This window comes from Phalacrocorax carbo, chromosome 3 (assembly GCF_963921805.1).
Source record: "Phalacrocorax carbo chromosome 3, bPhaCar2.1, whole genome shotgun sequence".
Classification (NCBI taxonomy): Eukaryota; Metazoa; Chordata; class Aves; order Suliformes; family Phalacrocoracidae; genus Phalacrocorax; species Phalacrocorax carbo.
In genome coordinates this window covers 52,890,072-52,916,162 of record NC_087515.1, presented here as the reverse complement: position 1 = coordinate 52,916,162, position 26,091 = coordinate 52,890,072, and the positions used below count along the sequence as shown (strand labels likewise).

At 44.1% G+C, this 26,091-nt stretch overlaps 1 long non-coding RNA gene across 1 annotated transcript; it reads left to right on the top strand.

Moving 5' to 3' along the window:
• The first annotated feature begins 256 nt into the window (after window positions 1-256).
• Window positions 257-3,489, top strand: LOC135312853 (uncharacterized). Its single transcript, XR_010372473.1, has 4 exons — window positions 257-337; window positions 427-496; window positions 1,273-1,396; window positions 2,058-3,489. It is a non-coding gene; the product is annotated as an uncharacterized LOC135312853 (long non-coding RNA).
• Window positions 3,490-26,091: the final 22,602 nt, after the last annotated feature.

The window sequence follows — 26,091 nt, the reverse complement described above, 5'->3', positions numbered from 1 at the left end:
TGTGGTCAGCACTTCTCTAGTTCAGATTTGCACTTCTGATTTTTTCCTTTATACCTTCTTACTCCCTGTCTCTGTGTAGGCCTCTGGTGGCACTGAGGTGGTCAGCGTGTCATTTTGGGAGGCAAGCAGTAAATACCAAAGCGGGGGATGCCGTTATTGAAATGTTCTATGCCCTGGCTCAAATGGTGGAGAAGCATCAGCTCAGGCTTTCCCAGTAAATGATTAACTTTTGTTTGTGCAGGGAATGGAGCTGCGGTAAGAATGCAATTAATTACTCCGGCAGCCCAGCCAGACCAGCAGTCAGCGGTGCTCTCACTTGCAGCTTCTGGCTCTGCAGGTCTGATTTGAGAGTAACTAATTAAACGCAGGTGCAGGCTAGAAGACTTGTTGAATTAATGCACAGCGTCTTCTTTTCTGTGTTCCCAGGCATTTGTAGCTCATGAGAAAAGAGCAGGCGCTTGATGCTACAAATAATAATAGACTGCTGATGACAGAGGTAATTAATCCTTTATTATTCTGGTGTGATAGGCTGCTGCTAGGGCTGTCATTCAAGTACTTCTCATGCAAAAATGTGTCTCAAAGGTGAAAGAACACCGAGTAGGTGAAAGACTGAATAACATTTTAATGGATTTTCTGGTGTTATAGACACAGATACATCTTCAGGCTTTTGGGAAGATTGGCAAGACCAGGTAGTTAAAACTCAAGACTGGACATTTGCTGCGCTATGTTCTGGGCTCTGACATTGACTCACTAAGGCAATTTTAGCAGGCAGCAGCTTAAAATGAAAATTCAGGCTGGTTCAGATAACACAGGGACATGGAAGAGAAACGCAAGGCTATAACTGTGGCTCACTGTGAGCTTTTGTTGCTCTTTTATTACTTCCTGGACACCTTCAGCCGGCCACCATCAGTAACAGGCTACTGACTTCAGTGGACCTTAGGTTAACCCCAGCGCTATTCCTCCAGATGGTGCAGAAGGTGATGGTCTTGCCATAGGGGAGGCTGTCTTTGAGTGGAGGTAACGTGGATGTCTAAGGAGCTATAAAAATAGCGAATACAATTTTGGGTTATTTATTACCAATAACAAATGCCACAAAATGGTGTGTGTTTGCTGGTAACTTTCTGTTGCCCAAATAAGGACACTTATTACTTCAAATCAAACAACTGGACTCAAATATCTTTTCCAGTTAAAATTAAGGGTAAATTTGAAAATGTTTGCCTTCTGCTCTCTCTCTCTTGTCATTTACTTGCTTGCAATACCCTTTCCTTCCAGACACAGGAGTTTTGTGATTTTATGAGATGGCAAGGAGGAAATAACCTTCTGCGGTAGAAGCCCCATGGATTGCCAGGCATTAGGAGACTTCAGCCTCAACGCAGGAGAAACCCCAAAACATAATGTACGTGTTTCTTTTAAAGAGAGTAGTGGTTTCATGCTCCTTTTTTTACTTCACGATGAAAATAGTCCAAAGCTATTAGGAATGTTTATAGTGAGAAAATAATGCTGAGTCTAATAAATGGATCGGAAAGGACAGACCATGTTTTATTCAGTGTGGGAACCAAACACTGCCATATTGTACAGATTTGCTGATCTGGAAGAATTGTACTTGCCTTATGGAATGCAGCTTGAAATCTGAGTGCATGAATATGACAGTTTTTGATCCTTAATGCAGAGAATTTTAAGACAGAAACATTGTTTGGAAGGATTTCCAAGGGATTCTGATCAACTTACGTAAGTTCAGGAAATGGACAATAATTTATTATCCTGCCATATTTTCCAGTGGCTTTTGTTCTCCTTGCATCACAATTCTTAACCCACTGTCAAATTGTATTCATGTATTTAGATGAGGGTTGTAGTCTGCTACAAATTTTGATGCTTACTCCATGTTAGAGGAATAATGGAGGGCAGTTCTTAGGGCAAGGGCGATTTTTGATTCTTCTCTTCCTCTTTGCTGGTTACTTGCGGTCCTGGGGGAAATTTTACATGGTGGAGTGTTTGCCTTCACTGAGCACATAAAAAGTTTGAAAAAATGCTATTTTACCACTGTTTGTATTTTACAGCAGCAAGAATTGTCACTGACCTACTCCTGGCTGTGGGTCCTGACAGGAGAGATCTTGGCAAGAGCGAGGCCCTACATTACTGCTCAGCTCATAGGAAATGTAGTTATAGAGTGAGTGTGTGTGTGTGTGTGTGCGCGCAGAACCACGTGTTGTGCCAGTAACAAGTATGATTTTTGCTTTCTGAACACCACGCCTCTGAAATTTCCAGGAAGCTGCTCTTTGCTGCTGACAGTTGCTACAGAGGCGACTGCAGCAGTGAGATGGTTTTTGTTCATGCCTTCTTGTCTTCATTAATTTCCAGTCTGTCATTTCAGCTGAAACTATACAGTTGCTGTTAATGTGTTCAAAACCATGATGTTGGCTAGGCGGCTATTTATGTCACAATAAATATTTGATGAGAAGGTGTGTTATTTTTAGCCACAAACACAACATATTTTTGGGATTTATAGGCCTGAAATATATCATCCAACACACGATCGTTTATTACCTTTACAGTTTCCTGAGGGTTTTTTTCCATTTTCCTTTGTAATTTGAACTGGAGAGGTGGTGATTCAGAGAGTGTTGGTATGAACTGTTGCACATAAGCTGCATAGGAAGGGGAAATGTCAAGCCTCAAATAATGGGTCCCATGCTGGTGGGGGACACTGCAACAACTGAAGCAATAAACCCAGAAAGGCTGTGTAAATATGTGAATGTACAAATGTATCTCAAAGCCGTGATTTTCATATTCCAGCAATCACTGCCGTAGGAGTACGTGACTGACAGCACAAAGGACTTAGATTTACGATAGAGAGATCTAAATTGATAAGCCGGTAGACAGCCATCATTCTTCCTTTATTCTCTCTCTGTATCCTGTGTCGTCTTCTGCTGGCATAATCAAAGCTGACATAGCGCATGCTATACCAGGTTATATTTTTCGTAATTATAAGACAGTACATGAGATCTGAGGGTGTTATTCAGGAAATGGCACAAAGCTCACTGAAATACAGGTTTTCAGAGTGATCCCCTGATAATATTGTTTTTCACATAGATTCTTGATACTTGGACTCTACGACTATGTCTTTAAGCTGTCTGGGTGCTTTAAGAAGGGATAAAGACAGTGGAAAAAATGAGGGAGCTTTTCCTTTTCGCAGGAAAATGTACCAAATGGGAGATAATAGTTTCTAAAAAAGTGTGTGTGTGAGAGAGACCTAACTTCGGAGGAAGAGGTAAAAGAAGTCAGGACACCAAAACAGAGATCATCTGGAAAGTCCTAAAAGAGCAATCAGCCTCCCCCTTAGCACTGACTGGTGTGGCACACTTGTGTCTTGAGACTGAAGGGTCCTTTTCCACTGATCCCATCACATTAGGCTCAGCTGCCTCTGACTTTAACTGCAATGTTATTAGAGCTAAAGAGAACAGACTGTGAGATACAATAAAGTTATAATAGATGCGCTTGGAAATCTCATTTTTCCTTAGGTCTGAAAAAGTATGGTAAAATCTGAACGCTAATATTGCAGCTCTTTGACCTCAAATACATACACTGAAAATTCAGGTTCCATCTGGATTCAGTGAATGTGAAACTTGGAAGATGGCAAATGAATGAAGCTTTCCTTGCTCTGAAGCTCTAGCAGGGAAGGTCCTCCAGACCTTCTGGACAAATCCAAGGGCCATGAGTAATTTTCCATATACTTTCACTTAGAAATTCCCTATTATTTTAATTGAATTAAACAAAAAGAGCAAAGAGAAAGAAAAATGTCATTTGGATTTTTTTACTTTAGTCATATTGGATTGAAAATGGTGGGGAAAATTGAATTATCTCATTTGATAAGGAAGAGATTATTACTTTCCACGCAAACACTGTTGCTTCTTTCCATGTCAGCCTCCCTCAGACTTATTTGCACTTCCAGAAACAAACTGAGAAACCTGTAGCTATGCTTCATGGATGTTTATGTGCAGACCTTGTCTGCTCATTGGTGCATGGGGTCGCCATGTGGGCAGGAAGGAACATTTCTATACAGTACAGATGCATATGTTACAGGCCCATGAAGAGAGAGTAAGTCGGATGAACTGTATACTTTGCATGTAAAGACTCGATAGCATAGTCTCATATTTAGCCAGAATGCAGTTCAGTCTCTTCTTCCTGCTTTTGCTAAACCTGGGCTGCCTTCTGTGCTTGTTTTAGTCCCCTCTATTAAGATGGGCAAAACCTCCCTGCATGACAGTGTGGGTTAATTTATTTCTGTGATGGATGCCATAGAGTTATCATCAGACACCAAAGCAGAACAAGTCCTTGTTATTTGTACAAAGACTCTGATATTTGTCTTGACCTACAGTCTCCTACCCCTTTGCCTAAATGGATTCCCCCAGACTACACTGTTGGCTTTGCTCACCGGCATCCAGACTCATGATATCTCAAGACTTGCTTTGCTTCACCTACTTATACCATAAGGTAGAAAGCAAGGTATTTCTCTCCCTTTCATCTTTAAAACCGAGAACTTCTTACATCCAGTAGCCTCTCTGCTTAAATACAGCTAACAGGTAGTTTCAAAGAGGCAGAATGAATTAATTTTTATCTTTCTTTAAGCAATTAACTCAGGTGCCAGAATTAGGAGCCTGTTTGTGCAAAATTGCCTCTATAGTTGATGGAGAAAGAGAAACATTTCTGAAGGGATATTTAGATCTTAGGTGTCCTTTGGAAGTGCCTGGTTCCTGCTACAGACAGTACCCGATTTTCAGCATCTCAATCTTAAATGCTTCCAATTAAGCAGGATGAACCTAGTGCTCTTCACAGTGTTGGGAGCTTGCGGAGAAGATGTAAGGAAAGGCACTGCTCGTCAGGCACTCTTGTCTAAAGGCAGCTCCTTGTTTTACAGCAACTCATGGAGTTATGAAAGAAGGAAGAGAGTCAAAATATTTTTGGCTAGAATTAGTGAATAAAGCAGCATGTTGAACTACTAATAACTTAAGTGAGAGTGGCTGTCTGAAATATTCTTAAGAGATCAACCCCAGGTGACTCCCATCGGTCTGAGTGCTGTTTCGATATTTCACTTGCATACATTGATGCAATATTGCTCCTGCCATTGTAGGACTTTTAACCAGAAACCGACATTTTCGGGGGACTGTAGAGAGTACTTTGGAAAAGGACAGAAATTTCTCTGTAATGCTTGCAGTGCACACATAGCTCCATAAGAGCTGCCTAAACGTACACTGCAAAATGATTTTGCATAGGTCACTGAAAAACTCTTTGGAATAGCTACACTGACTTGCTATGAGTACAGATTAGTGTCAAATGCAGGAATAAAAGATGCAAAATTTTATTACCAATTTCCTAGGCCATCCAATTCACAGGACACTCCTGCCAAAAATGTGTTTACCAGACTATTTTCTTAACAAGGTCATTATGTTTCCTTCAAGGTAATTCTTAAAGAAAGGGTTTATTTCTTCTCACTTTTTCTTGTCTGTTTCTCTGGCAAGAATAGGCCTTTGGGAGCTTCTTAGGAGTGAAAGTGTAAGAAAACCATCTTTCAGAATGTGTGCTGCATGTTTATTGCTGCATATTCCTTCAGATTTTGCTTTTAAAATGCATATTGGTTACAACATAAACCCGAATGAGCCATTATACTCTGGTGTGTAGTTATGTATTTAGGACACATACTAGACGCAGCTTTAAAGGAAATTTGTATGGAAACAAATTGCATTACATTTGCAATAGCTGAAGGTAGTTGAACATCAACACCTCAAGCTTTTCAAAATACTGAAGTCATTTACACCATTTTCTGAAGTAATTATCTCACCAGCCTCAGAATCCAGTTTCAATGCCTTTGCTGAATAGGAGCTGTAGAGGTCTCAATATACCATAAAGGATGTGGGCTTGGCTGTGTAATAGTCTTGATGTAGATTTAGTGCTCCCGTGTGATGTACCAGCTCAGAGCAGGATTGCTGGTCTTTGGGAGGGAGATTTACGTGGGTCTAACACACTGCATTGTGAAGATGTGTGCTGAGGAGGGAGGCCCCCCTAGGTGCAAGGGTGAACCCCAACTTTCTGTCTCTCCAAAGATTAGTGAGGAGCAGGGATTTAGGTTCAGAACGAATGGTTGTGGTATTTACCTGAGAGGGGGGTGCAACTATATGGCTGGCCAAGAAGATGGAAAGGTCTCTGGCTTCTTGTTTCAGAGATTCAAACTACCACTAGAGCAGTGCAGTTCATCTCCCCAGCATTGACAGTGTCATACCACATATTCTTCCTCTTTAACCGGTACTTGGCAAAGTACCTTCCTCTCAGGGGGCTGATTATTGGAAATAGTCATGTGTAACAGAATTGGCAGCAGGCACCCATAAGGAAGCTGTGCGCCTGCCTAGGTCATGGTATGGAGCAATATCAAGTGTGCGCTTTCCCGCTTTAAGACAGCAGTTCCCGCATTAAATCTACAAAATGCCTTTCTGTGCACTGTACAGTTGAAATGTGGAGAGTCACACTTATTAGCACTGGCACACATAAAGCAAAGCTGCAGTAAGCGAGTTAAGTATCCTGAGGATTTGAGGGCTGGGGTGTTGTTTTTCCTTTTCTGGAGCTGAGCACTCAAGAGACTTGTGTTAAACCTGGGACTTCGCAGATCCTCATGCTGATTCTGCCACTTATTTATTGTTTGGCCTCAGGCTAGTCACTTAACCTCTCGTCGCCCTAATTTCCCCATCTGGAAAATTATATTTACTTGCTTCTCCTGAGGATTGCATGGGGCTTAATGAACGCCTGTAAGGGATTTGGAGATCCTCAGATCTGAGACGATACAGGACGCAAAAGATTCACTGCACATGCATGCAGGAGGGAGCATGTGCCCAGGCAGGAAAGCCTGCCTGCATTGCTGGCCTGGAACAGAGTCCGAAAGCGTAATCAGCAGGGGAGGATCGTACTGCCTGTTTTTAGATGAACTCCTCTTCCTTGTGGCCTTTTCAGATTCGCTGTAAGAAAAAGGAGGCGAGTGACTGAACAGAGAGGAGGGCGGCTGAGGTTAACTGCTTTCTCCTCTTGGTCTCCTGGATCTTCTTGTCAGTGCTATAACAGCTGGATCTCCCAGGAAGGTAATGATCTTCCCGGATACTATATCTTGCTGCAGGCTATTAACGAAGCCAGGCAGCCCCTTTGCTGCCCATTTCTTTAGCAGGGAAAAATGAATCTCTGACCAAAAGAAAAAAGTTCCTCTGTATAATTAAGCAGCATTAGAATGAGGCCTGTGCCTTTGCTGATGAACTTCAGTGAAAGCAGATGGTCACAATGGTATTAAAAACTAAAGACTTCAGTCAAGCTTTTAATTGAAAACAATTGGACCCTGCTGGATGGTAATTACCTTGGCTGCTTGCAAACAATATCACAGCATTGCTACCTATGAAGGAAGAATGGAAACTGAGTTAATAAGAACTGCTTGATCTGCATATAATAAACAAGGAGCATCCAAGACTATTTTCTGTGGTAGCTTCTCCCCTGCAAGATGCTTTCAAATGGTTAGCAGTGTGAAAAGGAACAGAGAGTGGCAGAAATTGAAATGTGTGAAGCGTTAGCTGAGTTCATAAAATAACTTGAAGAGCCTGTCTTCCCCCATCTTCCTCCTGTATTTTTTAACGGTTGAAATCCCAGACAGGTCTGAGAAAAACAGCAAAACAAAATAAAGCGGAAAAGCTCTAGATTATCCAGTGTTCCTCTTCTGAATGGAAACAATAATGGCAGGCTGCCTTTATCTCATTTTGTCCACTTTCTCCTTCCCTTGCCTGATTGACTGGAGGGCTGGGGCCTTCGAAGCACCCAGAGTGTTTTTTGTCCCGGTCTTAATTTGATTTTAATGATCATTAACTTAATGTGCCTCAATCTCTAACAAAGCAAATGTAGTAAGTGGCATATTTTGCAGTGCTTCTAGAAGTGATCTGACAATTTTCTCAGTCCTCTCCCTTTTCTGCGCTAGGATCAGGTGAAGTTTAGACAGCTAGCCCACCTAAAGCGTTCCTATAACCTGCTGTACTATGTGTTTGTTGACACAACGTGACATTAATACCACTTTACAGTGTCTTTCCTGCTGGGGAAAATGACCTGTGTTGCTGTGGATGCGTGGGTGGAAAAACCCATCCTAATGTCTCTTTCAAACACAGGTCCTGGCTGTGTACAGAATGAGCCAAATCTTGTCACCTTCCATGTAAACACTATTTTTCATGTGGCAGTGCTCTTGGGCATTGCTTTTTGTCCCCTTATGAGCAGGCAAGACACTGCTGCTCCAGAGGACCTCAGAGAGTAGCAGCTGCTGCAATTTTGCAAAATTAATGAGTAGCTGTGAACTGCTAGTAAAAGTGATGCAATGATTTTCCATAACATATCATTTTAGAAGCAATGACTTTACTCGCTCTTTCTTTTCCTATCCAAATATTTGTCTTTTCAAGGCACCAGCCAAGAGTTTGTCTTGTCTTGTCTGGCAGCATGATGAAATGGACTTTTCCAGTATGTTTCATCTGGATTTGATGATTTTATGCCTGGAGTTCAGCTTTCATTCGCTTAACTCGCCATGATTAACACAGAGAGTGAGGGCCTGGGCTCGTGGCTGTCAGCAGAAGTTTTCACACTGTCTTCGGTAGGATTCTGTTTCTTTTTATGTAATCAGAATATACTTAAAGCTTTATTGATGTAATGCCTCTGAAACTGCGGGCTGAGTGCAGTCACAAGACATAAGTGTATCTCATAGAATCATTAAAACTGATGCCTTTAGTTGTTGCACTACCATCTAAGTTGAGGTAGTCTCACTCATGCTTAGGATTTCCTGACAACCTTACCCTTGGTTTCTCCTCTGCAGTTGGGCTATTGGAGAACAGGCCTGCAGTTGATGGGGCTCGTGTTCTGCTCTGTCTTGTGGTCCTTGTGTTCAAGCTGATGATAAGGTCTGAGCAGAACTTTGATCACAGCCTTTCCAGTCCCTCCTTTATCAAGGAACTTGGGACAAATTTGCAACTAGGAAAGGCTGCCTTTCAAAAGTGTCTTATACTAGTGGCTGCAGTGATTTTATCAATTTTATAACAGCTACTTATTTTGAACTCTACAGAGTATGATCACTTATTGTAATTACTGCTTGCAGATTCACAGGAGCTGGTATAGAGCATGCTATTTTAAGGGTATAAGTGAGGCATAAGCTCTATTGATCTAAAGTATTCTGAGCGATAAACAGCTGCTGAGTTTGATTAAAGCTGAAGGGAAGCCGAAGCATTTAATCAATCTCCAAAGCTGCTCTGAGTATATTACAATGCAATTGTGATTATTGCTATTATATGACAAGCTATAGCATAATAAAGAAAGAGGGATCGTTTTTCTTGGAAGCATTTAGAGGTGTTGTGGTCCTTCTTCTCAGCCTGCCTGATGCTGTCATCTCTGAAGCTCAGCTAAGTGACAGAGTGTGCTGGCTCAAGCAGACTAATCCTGAAGGGAAAATGCAAAAGCAGGGCCTTTCAGCTCCCCAGAGTCCTTTCCTTCCCTGTGCCTTACTGTGGCCAACAGCAAGTGCTCGGGGCAGGAGTAGAAAGAACAGGGCAAGTGGACAATAACGCTGGCCACTTCGTAACCCTTTCTGATCCTTGCCTCCTGCACAGCTTAGGATGTTCTGAGCTCCAGGATATGTCTGTGCCTGTCTAACAGCCCTGAAGGGATCTTTTCTCCATCACTTTCTTTAATCACTTCTTGAACCTTTGGACAGTCTCGGGCTTCACAACAGCCTGTGGTGGTATGTCGCACAGCGCTGTCATGTGGCTTTGTAAAATAGTACTTTTTTGTTCTTGTTTTTCAACTTTCTGCCTAATAATTTCTTTTAGTATCTTCTTACTCTTGTGTTAAGAAACACAGTGGATAATGGTTCGCTGATCAGCTTTTCTCTTTCATAAACATAGAGATGTCTGCCTCATTCTGCTCTGTTGTAGTCTTCTTTACCAAGGCTTACTTAGTCTCCCCTTTTCTGAAACTGACTTATTCCTCTGACCATCCTTGTCATCGCTGCATCTGTCCCCTTCCTCATTTTGCTGCATGCTTTTTGAAAGGACATAACCGGAATTTCATATTTTACTTTAAGATGTGGACTTTTCTGAGTTTATTATTTCTTCCTTTTTCATGTGTTCAATGACCTGTACTTATTACATAGCTTATAAGCAATGTGTGTTATGCAGTTTCGAAGACATGGATATAAGAAAGATTTCTGAAAACTGAGGACCTGCATGAGATAATCTTTGGTTTAAAATTTACCTTGTGTTGCATTTAAAATATAAAAATGGGAAGTCTATGGACAGAGTAGGACTTTTCCACCTAGAAAATGTATTATGAAAATAAGTAGGTATGTTTATTAAACAAAGACTAAGAGACAAATTAATAGATGAGTTTATTAAACCTTGCCATTGTTTTAATTGCAACAAAGAAGTCTTAGCACTTAAGTGTGGAGAGGACAGTGTTTGCAAAGGCTAACTTTTGCCAAGGATGTCTTGTATCAGTCCCCTCAATGGTTTCTTCAGTCTCTCTCTTCTGAATACTGAGAAATATGAACTTCTGTGAGCCATAGTTGAATTGTCTCACAAAATCAGAAAGTAAAAAATAAAACTGAAATGACTCACCTGATATGTATTATTCACCTGGGGAGAAACACCAAATGTAAATGGAGCTAACCTAGTGATAAATTAGTTAGGGCATTAGGCATAGATAAGGTAGAATGGCATTAAGAAGTGATAGGATGTGCTTTTCTACCTATATTAAGTTAAAATTGACATTGATTTTCTGTATTTTGCTTCCTCCTGGGAGAAGGTCACTTGCACTAACTTGCACTGAATCCCTCTGGTCAACTGCAGTTTGCTTGTCAGCCCAAATTGCCAGCTGTTGGTGGAGATGAACCCTTTTGACTTAACTCTTTGAACTAACTTTGGAAAAGCAAGTGTGGAAGGGCAGGCCTCCTGCCATTTTCTGTTTCTCAGTCTGTCTTGCTTTCACTCCTGCCTTCAGCATGGTCCATGCTGGGTGGAGGGACCTCCAAAGATACGCTGCTGCAACTTTGCTTTTGCTGAATGAATCCCATGCACGCAAGTAGGATCACTTTGGGTTAGTAGACAAAAGCAAGATGCTGTTCTTTCTCTATTATGACATGTCTTTTGAAACTTTAAAACATTTGAAGCTTCTCATGACCTTCATGTGAAGCCCTATGCATGGCCCTAATGTGCTGGAGGCTGAGCCTGGTGCAGTTATCTTTGCTGCATAAGATTCCTATTGCAACAACCATTAAACCTTCTTTATAGTGGTTTCACATGAAAGTCACAAGTTTTCTGGGAAACTTACCCTGAGTTTCACTTTATAATGGTATGAGAGTCTTGTGAGACTTGTGAATTCAGGGTTTTAAGTGAGAGTTTTTAAGCAAATAAAATTTCAATTAGTAAATCTTGAGGTCCTCCACAAATGGCCAGAGCTGGAGCACTTACTCTGTGAGGGGACTGTGGAACCTGGGCTTGTTCAGCCTGGAGAAAAGATAGCTGAAGGGAAGCCTAACAGCAGCCAGATGCTCAAGTCCTTGGCTTAGCTTGAATATCACTAGTTTCAATGTGCTGAATGGGTTGGACAGTTGAAACAACAGACCCAGCTGACAGAATTTTCCCATTTGAAAGTGGACCATAGCAGTCTATTGACTTAGGATGCAATTTGAGGAACATTTCCCTTGCAGCAATGATAACCTTGCATTCCTGTGCTGTCAACTCAGTGGTGCCATCAAAGTCTGCTACAGATACATGTGAAATCTTTAGGGGAATCAGTTCATGTTAAAAGTAATCCTATTTTGTTTGTTTGTTTCACCTGTTTTTAAGTTCATTCCTCCCATGGTTCCATGAAAATTCATCTTGGTGCAGTTGAGGCATAGTGTAATAGTGGGAACAAAGAGTAGGGAGTGCTTCAGCTGGTGCTGAGTTTCAAAGAGGCACTTTTCAGGCTGTGTCTATACGGTCTGTTTTTGAGAACCCCCTGGAAATAACTCCCAGCTCCATGGCTCCACAAATAGCCATTGAAGGTGACCATTTGTGAAACCCGATTTCAAGCCAAGTTTGTGGCAAAAACAGACTGCAAAGAACGATGAAACCCAACTAAACACTGGTGTACAGTACTTCACTTATGCTGTTTTGCCATCTTTTGGGTTGGAATCTAACCATTTGTTAATTGGCCCCATCATGCATTGCTACTGGGCACTGAGATTTGTTGTAGGCCTACAAGATGATCAGTGTCTCCTGAACCATTCAGGGTCGGATGTTGTAACTTTTCAGGTCCTGCTGCTGCTTCACATCGACTGCACTGAGACTGCCTGGCCTGGCTGCTGTCCTCTATCCAGTTGCCTCAACCTTGCTGCTATTTTATAACCAGAGATTGTGTCTGAGCAGAAGGGAGCGAGTGCATTGGCTGCTTTCAAGAAAATCTCTTTGTGCCAAGGAAGACAGGATTTTGAGGAGCTGTGGCTGTCAGCTAACCTTGCCTGGAAATAAAGCATGAAGTCTTGCATGTTGCAGGGCCTAATCCTGCACCCTAGCAATCTTGGCATTACTTCTGCTGGGATCAGAGTGAATCCTGGCCAAACTGAGACCCGCTTCTGTTTATGTTCCTTTCTAAAACTAATCTCTCTTTTCTCCACTATGCATATTTCCACCTTTGTGCTAACGAAAGTGCTGGATTGTTCCAGGGGATCGCATGGAAAATATCTGTGAGCTTTGGCCATCTCTCTGAAATACTACAGTCGATTTGGCGTTTGCTTTGGCACATTGCTGTAAAAGATTGTAGAGTGCATGTGTTTATATGCATACAGGGAAAGAGGACTCCTGCTCATTGTGCCTTTGTGAGGCTGCCAGACTGTCTGGCCCTGTCTATTCTACTGTAAGTGAAAAGGGCCTTGCAAGCGCTTGGTGTGCACTTGGACCGGGGCTCCGCTAGGCACTATGTTTGGAAGCAGTTCTGTCAGCTTGAAAAATCATCTTTCTGCCTGAATATTGTTTACTCCCTATCGTTACAAGTAACATGTAAGATTACTTGTCAGTGGAGAAATTTTTTCCATCTTCTCTTTGTTTCCTCTGTGTACTGGGTAACTTTGGATACAGTGCATTTTGGTGGCCCTCCTGTGCCAGGCAACTAGTTTCCCTTTGGGAACAGAGAGAGGATCTTCCATACAGAAGAACGAGAAGTAACATGTGAAAATCAGCAGTAAGATGCAGCCCTGGTTGAAAGACCTGGATGTTGTTCTTGACAAAGGACTTATTTTCTTCCTGTAGTGTATTGCCTTCTGAAGAAAGATGAGACAGAGGTTTTCAGCTGGAAAGCATTTCTGTCCAAACTAGGATTTCTCTGCTCTGTGTAGAGATATATTGTCCAGCTGAAAGCTCCCACAGCACCCTTTGAGAAGATGAAGGATGGCTCCAGCAGCCCATTGGTGAATTTTCCTCTCTATGAGAAAGCTTGTTCTAAGATCTGATGATATCTGTGACCTCATGCTGAAAAGTCATTGGCTGCAGGACCTGCACTTGACTAGTAATTATAAAGTACTTTGATATTGAACTTGGAGTCTGAACAGCAGTTCATAGAACTCAGGTCTCCTTTGCTTTTTCTAGTGGCAACAAGCATTTATTTCAGATTCCCTCTTCTGGAAGGAATAGCTGGAAAACAAAGGTGCATTGATGGGAATTGCCAAGTACCTAGACCCAACCTGTAGCCCATCTGGCCTTGAGTCCTGTCTCTAGTTGCACTGAGTATTTGGGCAAAGATGCAAGTATTGCTGGAATGGATGATTACAAACAACCTGCAAACAAACTTGTTCACTGCTTCCTTGAGAGCTCTGTCTCAGCTTTTGTTTCAAGCGGCGGCTCTATTAATTTCAGCAGGGGAGGTACAGTAACCGATGCTTAACAATTAATTTTTTTTTGTTTCACCTGTCAAGCTTTGCTGGCCAATTTTCCTTTAAAAAAATCTATAAGCAGGGAACACCGGTGTTTTCTTATGTACTGGAGACATGAAGGAATTAAAGGATTCAAAATTGTAAAGGATTCATGAATAATTTAGGCTCTGTTTCCAACAAATATTCGCTTGCTGCATGTGCACTGATACTGGGCTCAGACATTTGTGGTATCTGCAACAGTGCCAAAACCCCATGAGCCAAAAGGAAATAGGCTTTTATTCAGTGTCAATCATCAATCTGTTTCCAACCTTTAGGACATACTCTTGTCAGTTAGGGGCTTCTGATTGAGAAACCTGGCCTGTTAGCTTGCAACAAAAATAGATCCAGGCATGTTACCTTTACAGCCTCCCCTATGATACATTGTGCAGCGCAGCCAGTCTTACTCCTCTTACTGCTGCTTCATGTTGCTCTTGTGAATAAAGATTGCTGCACATACTTAGGCCAATGTATGCAGCCACTCAGCTTCTCCTGCTAAAATGACTGAACTACCTGAGACAGAAATGGCAAGAGTCTTCTCAAGCAAACCAGTCAGTGATCTTCCTGGGTCTTGGCATGATGGTTTTGAAGGACTTTCTTGGCATTAGGAAGACTGAAGAAAGCCTGGAAATTTATAGTTGAGAGGTAGCCTATGTCAGATTATCTTAGCCCTGCCACTGATGCAGTGTGAGATGTTTAGGCAGGGATTTTCCCTATTGTAGCCTTTTAGGGTTTTTTGTTTGGTTGGGGTTTTTTTGCTTTTTTTTTTGTTTGTTTTATTTTCTAATGTTTGGAAATACTGAAAGCAAACACACTGGTCTTGCAGCTGCGTAAGCAGGCTTGCTTCATCAAGAAAGCACCTTACAAAAGCTCTGCCTACTACAAACGGATCCTCTAATGCAAGTGCTGATTTATACTCAGTGCTTCAAAGAGTTGACCACCCAGCTAGCATCAACAACCAGCAAGGTGAGGAATGACCAGTAGGCCCTTGTTTTTTGCTAGTGCTGAGATTAAATATTTGTTTCCACTTCTCAAACCACCATGCCTGAGGGTTGAAAATGGCACTGTGCCTGCGTGCATCCCCTCTGCCAGGGCACGGGCGCGTGCTTCTGGAAAACTTGTCAAAGGTAAGCTGCTGCTGAGAGCTACATGGCATCGAGTGCAGCCCTATGCATTCATGAAGATAAATGAATTGGGAGGAAAAGCACTTTTGCTGTGCTGCTGCTATTTCAATGTGAAAGTGAAACCCTGAAATGCTCTGTTCTACTTCAGTGGCTCTAAGAGGAGCCTTTCTCCAGAGGTCTCCGGTACCCAGATTAATTGAAATAACTCCAAAGGGCTCTTTTAAATCTAATTCCCTCTCCCATGTAAGCAGTTTCTTCTCTCTCCCCCCCCCCCCCCCACCCCCCGTCTATACTCTCTTGAACAAAAAAGCTTTAAAATGCTCTTCTGGAAAGGACTTGAATGTAATTCAGATGAAGTTAATGTGAAGTCAAGGTTGATTGCTCATCTCCCTGAAACTGCCAGCAGTGGCTGAGCGCCGGCAAGTGTAAGACAGGAGTTCAAACACAACTGGGAAACTCATGAGTGAACTGAACAAAGAGCAGGCTGGAGGCTGGAGATCCCTGCTCCCCCTCCTCCCTGTGTGACTTTGTCAGCTCATGCTGAACCCTTTGATCACTGTCCAGCGCAGGGTTACGTGGCAGCCTGGGCTGGGGCCAAGGATGTATACACAAGCAGAGGCTGCTCTAATCTGTGTATGCTCTTGATCCATCCTGTACCGTTATTTCCAGAAACACTGCCACACATCACTGTGGGGTGCATTGCTGCTGGTGTTCCTTCAGCTGAAACACGGGACTGTCCCTGCCAAGGACAGCTCCTTTTTCCAGAAATCTCTCTGATAACAACATTTCAAACAAGTCTGCTTGCATTTTATAACCATTACTCTATTTTTTCCAGGTCCATTTTAATTTGATGCTGAAATCTAAGGCTGTGAGTACAGTTGTGTTATTCAGCACACAAGGTTAGTGTCTTTCAGAAGTGGCTGCTCCAGGAGAGCTGCATGGCGAGCACAGCTAGCTTGGGATGGTACTGTTCATGGCACAAGCACTGCCAGGATCTTGCCTGAGGAAGTGCATCCTTCAGACCACCTGCTTTAGGGCAATATTTTACCTCCATATTCCTCTAATAAGGATTTTAGTGCTGGGCTTAGTGGCTATTGAGAACTCTTGAGTCCAAGACGAGTTCTTACAGATGTGCTACTACTATCATTCATACTTAAATGTTGACATGGTAACATGTAAAAGGAGCTGAAACTCTTGAAGAAAAAGACTAATTGGTTCTAAGGTAAAGTGAATGGGAATCAGTGGTGGAGACATGAGCTGTAGTCCCCTGTGCTTCTCAGTTGCATTTATTTGTGGCCATTTCTCCAGCAGCAGGTGGGAAGAGGGACCTGCTTCCTCCTGTCTGCCTCTGCCATTGTGTCTTCTGATAAGTTGCCTCCAGCACAGTGGCGCAAATAGACTTTTTGTGATTAAAGACTGTCAGCAGCAGGCTGCGTGTCAGCTTTTTCAAAAACCTCTGTTTTCTATTAAATCCTACAACAAACCTGATATGGGTTCCACTCTTCTTTGTTATTTCTACAGGATGGTCAGAAGATCCTAGAGGAATTAGACCACTGCCTATCAAAATCTCTCTGGCTAACTCCTACAGTACAGTCTTGCACTGCCCTCTTATTAAATGACACCAGGTTTTCCCAGATGGTAGATCCACTATGCCTAGTAGGTTGTACAAAGGATGTTGCAACCCTGCAATTATTATTCTAGTGCAAATACTGAAACTGATTGAAGAGGATTTAGAAACCCACCCTGCTACCCCCAGAATTACTTCAAAGGTCGGTGAAATAAATTTTGCCCAGACAGATGAAAAATAGTGTCACAGCGTCTCCTCATTACTGTGGGTTTCTGCACAATAGGGCTAAAAAAATACACGGGCAAGTGCTTGGAGTAGGAGACTGCAAAATCACCACGAACCTCCTGGTGCTGTGGCTCAGAGTCCAGCTGGTGCCACCGAGAGGGGCCAAGACATATCAGGACAATTACCTGTGTCTTGGGCATGGGTAGCAGCATGTGCTCTGTGGTGCTGGCGATGCAGAAAAGCTGGTGTAACTTGATGGTGGGGTTGCCTCCTTGCACCCCACAGGACCCCTGCCCTCCCTCCCCACTGCTTGTGGCAGAGCAGCAGCCAGGTGGGCTCAGCCCCCACCCTGGGGCAGCGCTCAGCACCATCTGGTCTGCCAGAGCATCCCCTGTTGTGTTACTATGGTGTGCCTTGGTAGTTACAGTGATAAAAATCCTCTGTTGTAGATGAAGATAATCTATTTGATGCTCAAACTGGGAATGATCAATTTCTTTGTATACGGTAGAAGATGAAATTGTAGGAGCCTAGGACACCTTTATGCCTATTTACTTGTTACTGTATCCACACTGGGAACTTGGTGCCTCTGAGGCAGCTTTAGGAGACAGAACAAATGCCCAGAGATGCTCCTTATAAAGAGTGCCCCAGAGCTTGGTGTCACCCCTGGTGCAGCCCCCACATTGCTCAACAATGTCCATCAGCCCCAAAGATGTGGGTGAGGATGTGGCCCTTATCCTGAGTCTGAACTGTCAGGACTGACTGTCCTGAGGTGAGTTGTGGCAGATACAGCTTGAAGGAAAAATGGATCTGGTTTAGGAGAGCTACCTGTCTTTAAGATGATTTTAAATGTTCACATTTTTTATGCAGCATTTTGGAGCATTTCAGCTACTCCCATTTGGAATTCAATTCCTCTCCCTGTTAATCAATAGCAGGTCTTAACAAAACAATATCTCACAGGAGACACAAGCACACAGTGCTGAACAAAGCAAAACAGCCACTGGCTTACAGCAACAAATGCTGCTACACAATGGTTTTTCAAAGCTCAGTATATATTTTGTCCCTAGTGGGAAAACCATAACAAGACTGAATTAGTGGCTAGGTTTGCCAAAGGGAGAAATTAAAGTGCAACAGCTTGTCTGACACCTTGAAGTACCTTTATTTATTTTGGGGGAGAGGGCAGCATGAGGAAATAAGATGCCTATTAGGGAAAACTATTATTCTGTTGCTTTCCAAAGCATGCAGCAGTTCTGCACACCTGAGGGCTTGATCCAGGTTGGGGATCAGCAGTACTTTCTGGTAATATGGCTCCTGAAAGGCACTGGCGAGTATGGGGATGCTGCCTGTGGAGATGGAGAGCACAGGTGTGGAGGTAGGTGTGTGGCATCTGAGGAAAGAATGGGCTGAGAGTCCCTTGTCCCTGCCAGGGAAAGCCTAGGACTGGTTTGCAGGTGGCTGTATGGTGAGGGACAGAGAAAAGGGAGAGACTATGTGAGAGAAAAGCAAATTCCCTTCCCTGCACATGGTCACCTCCAAGCTTGCAAACTTAACTGCTCATCTGTGGATCTTGACATCTCCTTGCTCTGGCACTAATGGGCTTCAGGAGCTCCCAGTGAGCTGTAATCGCCTTGGTTCAGGGCTCAGCTTGCACCTTTACAAGCACCTTCACCCCTTGCTGTTAACCTGTGGTCTCTTTTATTCACCAGCTAAGCTTGTAAATTCATGTAACCAAATAGCTGTGCTGTTAACTGCCTGCATGAAAGTGAACAACACATCCATCTTCCAGTGCCCAACCAGCAGCCTAATGACACTCATCGCCATGCTCACAGGTACCCTTTCAGAAATAACTAACTCTGGCACTACAAAAACTATCGTTTGGCACTCTCACAGGCCATGCAGCTCATATGGGGAGAGGAAAGAGGTTGTCCAGGCAGAATACTTCCCATCAATGGCCCCTATGCCCCACTGCCTTGTGCTATCACCACCCCCCACAGTGGTCTGACAGCTGGCAAGGGAGACCTTCACCCTGCTGGTGAGCCGTTTGTCATGCCCTGGAGCAGGAGCATACTTATGTTGGTTTTACTTTGTGTTGTGACCAATGTTTGAAAAGTCTCTTGGAAAAGCCATTCCTCAGTTCCCCTGTCCACAAACTGAGAGTAATTTCCTGAAGTAATGCGCCACTGGGAGGACAGCTGCTAATGAAACACTAAAAGGTTTTCTGGCCTCTCTAGTTCTTGCCAGTCTGTGGCTTGAATCCTCTAGTCTTGAAATTAATCTCGGCAAGAAGGTCATCTGAATACAGACCACGTTTCCTACAAAAGAAGTCTTGTGTTATTGCCCTCTGTGTGTGGGTAGATGTGTCAGAACCCTTCCAAGTGCTCCCTACGAGCTAATTTCAGCCCAGTGAAGCAGAGAGGTGCAGCGCTCACGGACAGTAAATCCTACAAGCTCTGAGGAAATCATCTTTCTCCTGCTTCCACCACGGAGGAGGCTGGGCTGTAAGTTCACCCTTTGCTAGAGACCCCACAAGGGAGCTCAGCTGGGGACACCGCTCATGGGAAACAAGGCTTGGCTGCCTCTGCTGTTGCTTGTGTTACTACTTGTTATTGAAGGAGAAAAAGTGCAGCTTTCTGTCTGCGAATAGCTTAGACCTGCCATTGGCAGAGATCTGATACGTTCCCTTCCTCGCCCCAAAGCAATCACAAGCAATCAAAGCTGGGAGCACGTGAGCTGGCAGGGGTTGAATGGACGTTGCTTTTCTTTATTTGCTGGCTGGTTACCTGGTGCAACAGGCAGTCTGAGAGAATTTCTTAATTAACCAGGCTCCGTCCTGGGTAGCACACGTACACCGCCAATGGGCATTATAAAAGCATAGTTATTGCACTTTGGCTTGCGAAAGGCCCCGGTGTAGTTGTATTGTTAAGGAAACAGTCTTGGAAGGGAGAGAAGAGTCTGGGCCCTGGTCTCCAGTCCAAAGGCTGTTTGCTTTCTTTATGTTAAATGTTGCTGGATCTAACTTCAGTGGAGAGTGGGTGGAGGGTTAATTTGAGCTGTCTTTGAAAACAGTTTTGAGCAATGCAAAGCAAGATGTCAGGGAAACAATGTTTATAATCTATATCCTGCCTCAAATCGCATAGGCACCAGACTCCTGCCCCACTGCCAAAATTAGCTGCAGTCATCAGGAAGCAGCTGGTGTCCCAAACTTGAGCCCTTGTGTTCAGACATCTCTCACTAGCTTTTATAGTTATATAGAGAGAGTTTTTCCTGGTTATTGAGCATCACCTACTCTCTGCCTTTGCAGTGGCAGCAGGAAACTTCTCATATGTGGAGCCTGATCCAGTGTCCTTAATTACGCACAGTTTCCGCTGATTTTAGCAGGAGGTTTGCTTCATGGTGCATAGTAGAAATGTGTCCCTCAAGAAGCAGACTGTCTTCTGTCCTCCCTGAAAAAGGGTGGGGAATCCACTGCTCTGCTGGCTGTCTGCCTGTCTGACATCAAAAGCGTACAGGCTATGATAGAGGGTCATTAGATTTAGATAGAAATATTAGGGATTTTGCCAAGCTAGGTAATACTGAGTTGAGAGTGTTTGTTGATTAGCCTTCCCATCCATTAGATCCAAGATGCTTTCAGCTTTTAATTCACTCTACATAAATTAGTACACCCCTTTCCTCAGTCCTTTGGAAAATGAGTAGCTGCTTCTCCCTCCAGTCTGGACTTGGGAATATTTGAAAAGTGGCATTGCATTAATTTCTGCCCCTGAGGAACTTTGCAAGAGAAACAGCTCTTTAAGTTGTTTTGTTGCCACAATGCATTTGAAAGAGTTGGTGTAAGGGCTTTTTGTAATTCTTTAAAATATTAAATAACGCACACTAACAGAAACAAGGCAAAAAACGTAATTTGCGGGGTGGGGGGGGGGCATTCTTCTGCTATCCCTCTGCTGGTGCACATTTTGTTCTGACAGACCAGCTTTCCATTCCCCAAGGTAAAGACTTTTATCCTGTCTTTGTGACTGGTTTACTCCCTTTTACTCCTGGCAGGGAGGAATGAATAATTTCTGCTTTCCTTCTCTTTCTTCATTTCTGATGGCTTCTTCACCAGGAAAGAGGAGATGAACAATGCCAGGACCCTGCTCATTCTTTATTATTTTCTCTTTTCTTTCTCATCACCAAAAGGCAGAAGAGGGAAATGACAGCAGGCACTCGATATACACTCATCTTTTCAATCCAGCTCTTTAACTGGATTTGTTATCCAGTGGCATGAATTTGGCTCATTATTTACTGGCTGTTTAATTTAAATGTATCCCCATCAGGGAGCCAAAAGGTCCAGTCTTAAGAGTTCTTTCACATGATTTGTCTAACCACTCTCTAAATTATTTGTCATGGCTCTGAACTGTCTGGAGGTTTTTTTGTTTTTGTTTTTGTTTTTTTTTTTTCTTTTAGGCGCTATGATTTGATCCAAAACATCTGTAAAAAATCATAACTGACCTCCCATCTGGGCAACAGCTCAGCTCTGTCCTGAGGCTGGGTAGCGTCAAGTGTGTGAGCTCCATTTCAAAAGCCTAAAATTCCTGATGTGGTGAAATTCTTTTCTTACATGTTTGTTGACAGAAGGTGGGAATGGAATGGAAGGGAAGGAAAGGGAAGGGAAAGGAAGGGAAGGGAAGATCAAGATGCTGTGCCGCTGGGCCAGAAGTGAGTGGAACATCTTGTTACGGAAATGACCATGAAAATGCTCCTCCCTGCATTAGAAATTTAGCTATTTAAAGCAGGATCAATTGCCAATCCTCTTTACTGCTGTTGTCATTTGGATAAAAATGTGTAAATAATAATTCCTCATGAAAGAAAACTTCCAGCGATGACAGCGCTCCTCTGGCCACATCCTGTCCCAAAGGAGAGGAATCAGCTTGTCCCTGGAAATGACATCTCCCTCTGAAGAGAAAACCCAGGATCTGTGTTTTGGTTAGATGAGTGAATTTTGACCCCCAAATGCCATCAGAGTTGCACAAATGGGGCAAAATTTCTAAGATGTGTTTGGGCACTGGAGTTACATAGGACAACAGTTGTGTGGAAGTAAAAACACAGGGAGAGAATGAACAAAACCACGTGACACAGAGCAAAGGCCGCTTTCCCCTAAGATCTGTACAATCAAAGAGGTAATACGTGCTTTAAAGCAGTTCTTCAAAACAGATTGCTTTACCTTTATCAATATGTCAGTGAACAAAAATCCTTTTATTCCCGGCTAATCACAGTTCCTGACTCTTCAGGGGGCGGGGTCACATCTTTCAAAAAAATGGAGTTGCCAAACACACAGAGATGCAGACTTGCCCCACTAGGTTTTAACTGTGTTCTGCTTATATTTTTTCCTTTTCTCCCTCTTCATTTTTGATTTTCCAGGGAGATTAACCCGCACCTAGCTTAAGGACCCTGAAACTTTCCTCAAGTGGAGATACACATCTGGATCCCAGCCTTACAGCTCGAGCCTGTTGTTGTTTGTTATTGTTTGCATTGCTTCAGGCCCTGCTTAGGGATTGTACAGAGCGTTCTTTTAAAAAAACATAAATATTGAAGTTTCCATACAGCATTTAAGAGAAGCACACTCCTTCTGTAAGGTGCTGCTGCCTGATCATTACAGAAGCACAGAAAATAAAGTTTGGGGACACATAGGGCTGTGGGGCTTCAGAAAAAAGGTCTTTACAGTATTAGGGGCTTGGAGTTGTCCTCATTTCCATGTAAGCCCCTGTACCAAGTGAAGGGCCAGGACCAGGCCTTTGAGGAATATTCAGCTGTCCTATGTAAGGGAACTTGAAGACCTTACTTGGCATAGGGATTGGATGAGATTTAGGCCAGCTAAGTCTGGCTTTTAGAGGTAGAGATCTTTTCTCATTCTGACTAATGAGTCCTAGCAGAGAAAGAGTTGTTGAGCAACCCTGTTGCTAATCCCTGAAGGCTGTGGAGACGTGGCAGAGTTGCTGGAGATGCTGGACGTATGGACCATCTTCTTGTCTCTCCTGTATTTATCCCCCTGCCCCCAAACTCCTTGTTTTATTCTTACTGGGATTTTCTTCAGATGAACCCTATTAAACGCATCACTAGTGTTGAAATTTGCCGATGCCAATAAACCCATCTGTTTTATTAACTAACGGCAGTCTCTGGAGTGTTTCTCACCGGCTGAGACACGAGCAGCCCTTTCTGCTGTCTCCAGCGCTGTGTGTCAACTCCCCGAACAATGGGAGGGGACCCAGGAGGTCTCTGGCAGGAAGCGCCGCTTCCCCTGGATAATTAACCGGCTGGGAGACTGAGGAATGAAGATAGCACATGAGACACACAGAGTACGGAGTACTGAAACAATAAACAAACAAACCAATGACCAGCACTTCCTTTTCTTATATTGTTAAGGCTGCTTCCTTAACTCAGGTTGCCCCAAACCCACCCCTCAGAGAGCAGCCTTTTAGGCTCGCTAATCCTTAACCTCTTCACTGCCAGTTCTTGCTGAAAGCGTAAGCCAATGTTTGTCAAGGTGATGGCCAGTGCAGGACCCCCTGGTCCTCCTTGGGGCTTGCTGGAGTAACTGGAGATCTCTGTTTCTGAAAGTGATAAAAGCACTTTTACCAAAAATTGAATGAAGGGAGACTTAGTTTGGCCGTAAGGCTGCATGGCTGTAACGCCCCAGTACCAGGACTGTGCCCCACGTAGGTGCCAACATCTAGACTAGCAGTCTAGATCTTAAAATGCTGATTTCCAGAGAAACTGGCCTCAGAGCCAAGACCTGGAGGAAACCTGGATCAGGGTTTTGTGGCTTAAACCCAGCTGCTGTATCATCCCTGCAGCTGTCCTCCAATGTGCCGTTGTTTCACTGTCTCTGTTAAAGGGGGGTCAGCTGCACCGCCGGTGCTCCCTGTCCTCTGAGCTGGCTAGCATCTGACTGCATGCTTCCACCAAGATCCTCTCCTCTGTCTCCAGGGTGGACTTCTGCCCAGTGTCTCCTCCCCCATCCAAACCACTCTTCGGACGGATTGCTGTTTCATTGTTTCTGACCTGTTAACAGCAGAATTATGAAAGCAGAAACCAGGCATTGGCACACACACACACACACACACACACCCCACCCTCCCCCCGGGTAATTTTTGCTGATGGCTCACTGAAGAGCAGCCAGGGATTGTCTTTCTGTCTTTGACCACCATGCGCACATTTTATCCCACAGAGGCTGGTGCTAGTGGCACCTGGGAGCTGAGGTGATGATGTAGTCCTCAATCCATCACACGCTGATACTGGTTGGTGGATCTTGCTCCGCTGTGTCCTCAGCAAAACGCTGCCAGGGAGAAGGTGTAGCCAGGGGTGGTTGGGGAGAATTAGGCTGATCCTGCTGGAGCTGGGAAACTGCTTTTCAGAAGAGGGGCTGATGTTTCTCCCCGTCAGCCTGCAGATTCGGAGCAAAGTGGGAGCAGGGGTGTCTGGGGAGGGGGCCCATGCCCTGTCCCTGGACTGACCCCTCTGGCAGCACCAGAGAAGGCTGTCCCAGGCAGGTCCTGCCTGCTGCTGAGTGCTCCCAGCTGACAGCTTATTTGTTATTACTTTAAATGCCCACTGTTTGTGTTAAGCACAGCAAGAAGTCTAGTAAACCGAAATGGTGACATTTAAAAAATGAAGTCTCTCAAGTAGATGTTTAATCTTTCTAATAAGGAAGTTATCTGCTAAATACCAAGTTTAACAGTTATGTAATAAGTCCATATCAAGACACAGATAATGACTGGTGGGGTATGGTTTAGCAATTGGTATTTAATTAACTTATAAAGGCTTTCTCCTTAATCTAAATTACACCTCTAGCCCACAGAGTAAAGTGCAGTGCTGGAAGCTTTGTCAGTAAAACAGTTGCTTTAAGTGCCGTGGCTGTGAGCATGGGGGTGGCTGGCTTTGTGCATGGGGGTGCTCCTCACTGACCCTTCAGGCTGGGCTGGGGCCTCCCTTCTCCCTGTTGCCCTGCCCTTCTGACAGAGGAGCTGTGGCTGCTCTCATCCTGCCTGCCACCTCCTCCAAAGTCCTCCCTGGTGGCTTTGTCACTGGAGCATGGCTACAAAATCTGCTGCACCAAGCCATGCATGCTCTGGCTGCTGCCAGCTCCCGCATGTCTGGTGCCTGTCCCCACGCACCAAAGCGGGAACCAGCTTTGTCACCTTGTGGGGTGTCCATCACATTTTTTAAAGGAGGAGGTCACATCTGAAAGAATAGAAGAAGGTCTTAGCCCTGGACTGAGGTTTTGGAGAAGCCAGGACTCAGTGCAAAATGAAAGTGTTAGCATACAGTCAGGGAAAAGGCAAGCCTTGGCCAGGACGCAGGGAAGGGGCAAAAGAGAATGAAGTAAACTGAGACAAAGTCCAGCGGGCTGTCTGGGCATACAGTAAGGCATACAGTGAAAGTGTTCAATGCTGCTTCTGCCTCTAGGTGAATCAAAAAGGACAGACACTGGACACCACACAGAGGAATAATGAAAACCAGGTATAGAGATTAGGCAGTGCCATAAGAAACCTCCCACAATTGTGTATTATCACAGAAATGAAAAAGAGCCACTATCTTCTGCCACAGACACTGCTGGATGCCCTTCGGCTCCACTCAGAGCTGGAGCTCCAGCAGCGCTCTGCAGTGATCCCAGCCATGACGGGCCACCTTGGCTCCAGTCCTCTGCCGCCACACAGGAACCAAGCACCAGGAGAAATGGTGAGTGGTGTGGAAGGGACAAGGGACAGTGGGTCCTGCTGCTCTACTATGACTGACATCTGCTGTGTGTTCATGGCATGCTTTGTTGGGAGGGGTGGGAGTGGGTTCTTGGAGAACAGCCCTCTCTCCCCCTCCTAGGGAGATCAGCCTCCCTCTAACCAAGAAATGCTTCTCCCTGGCAGGTTTCCATCCTTAGCACATGGTATACTTTGGCACGTTTCAGGGCTCAGTGAAGTGTTTTTGAAGCTTTTTCTTTTCTACTGCCAAAATCCCTCTGTGTCACAGTGTGTGTCTCCACAGCACAGAGTCAAGTGAAGACACGATGGATTTGCACCACCAGCCTTCAGTGAAAAGGAAGAAACGTGGAACAAATGCTTCCTGAGCACAAGTCCTTTGATTTCAAGGGACTTCCAACACCCAAAGCCACTGGTACGGTGCCATTCCCCTGCAATCTGCAAAGTGATGCTGTGTGCAAC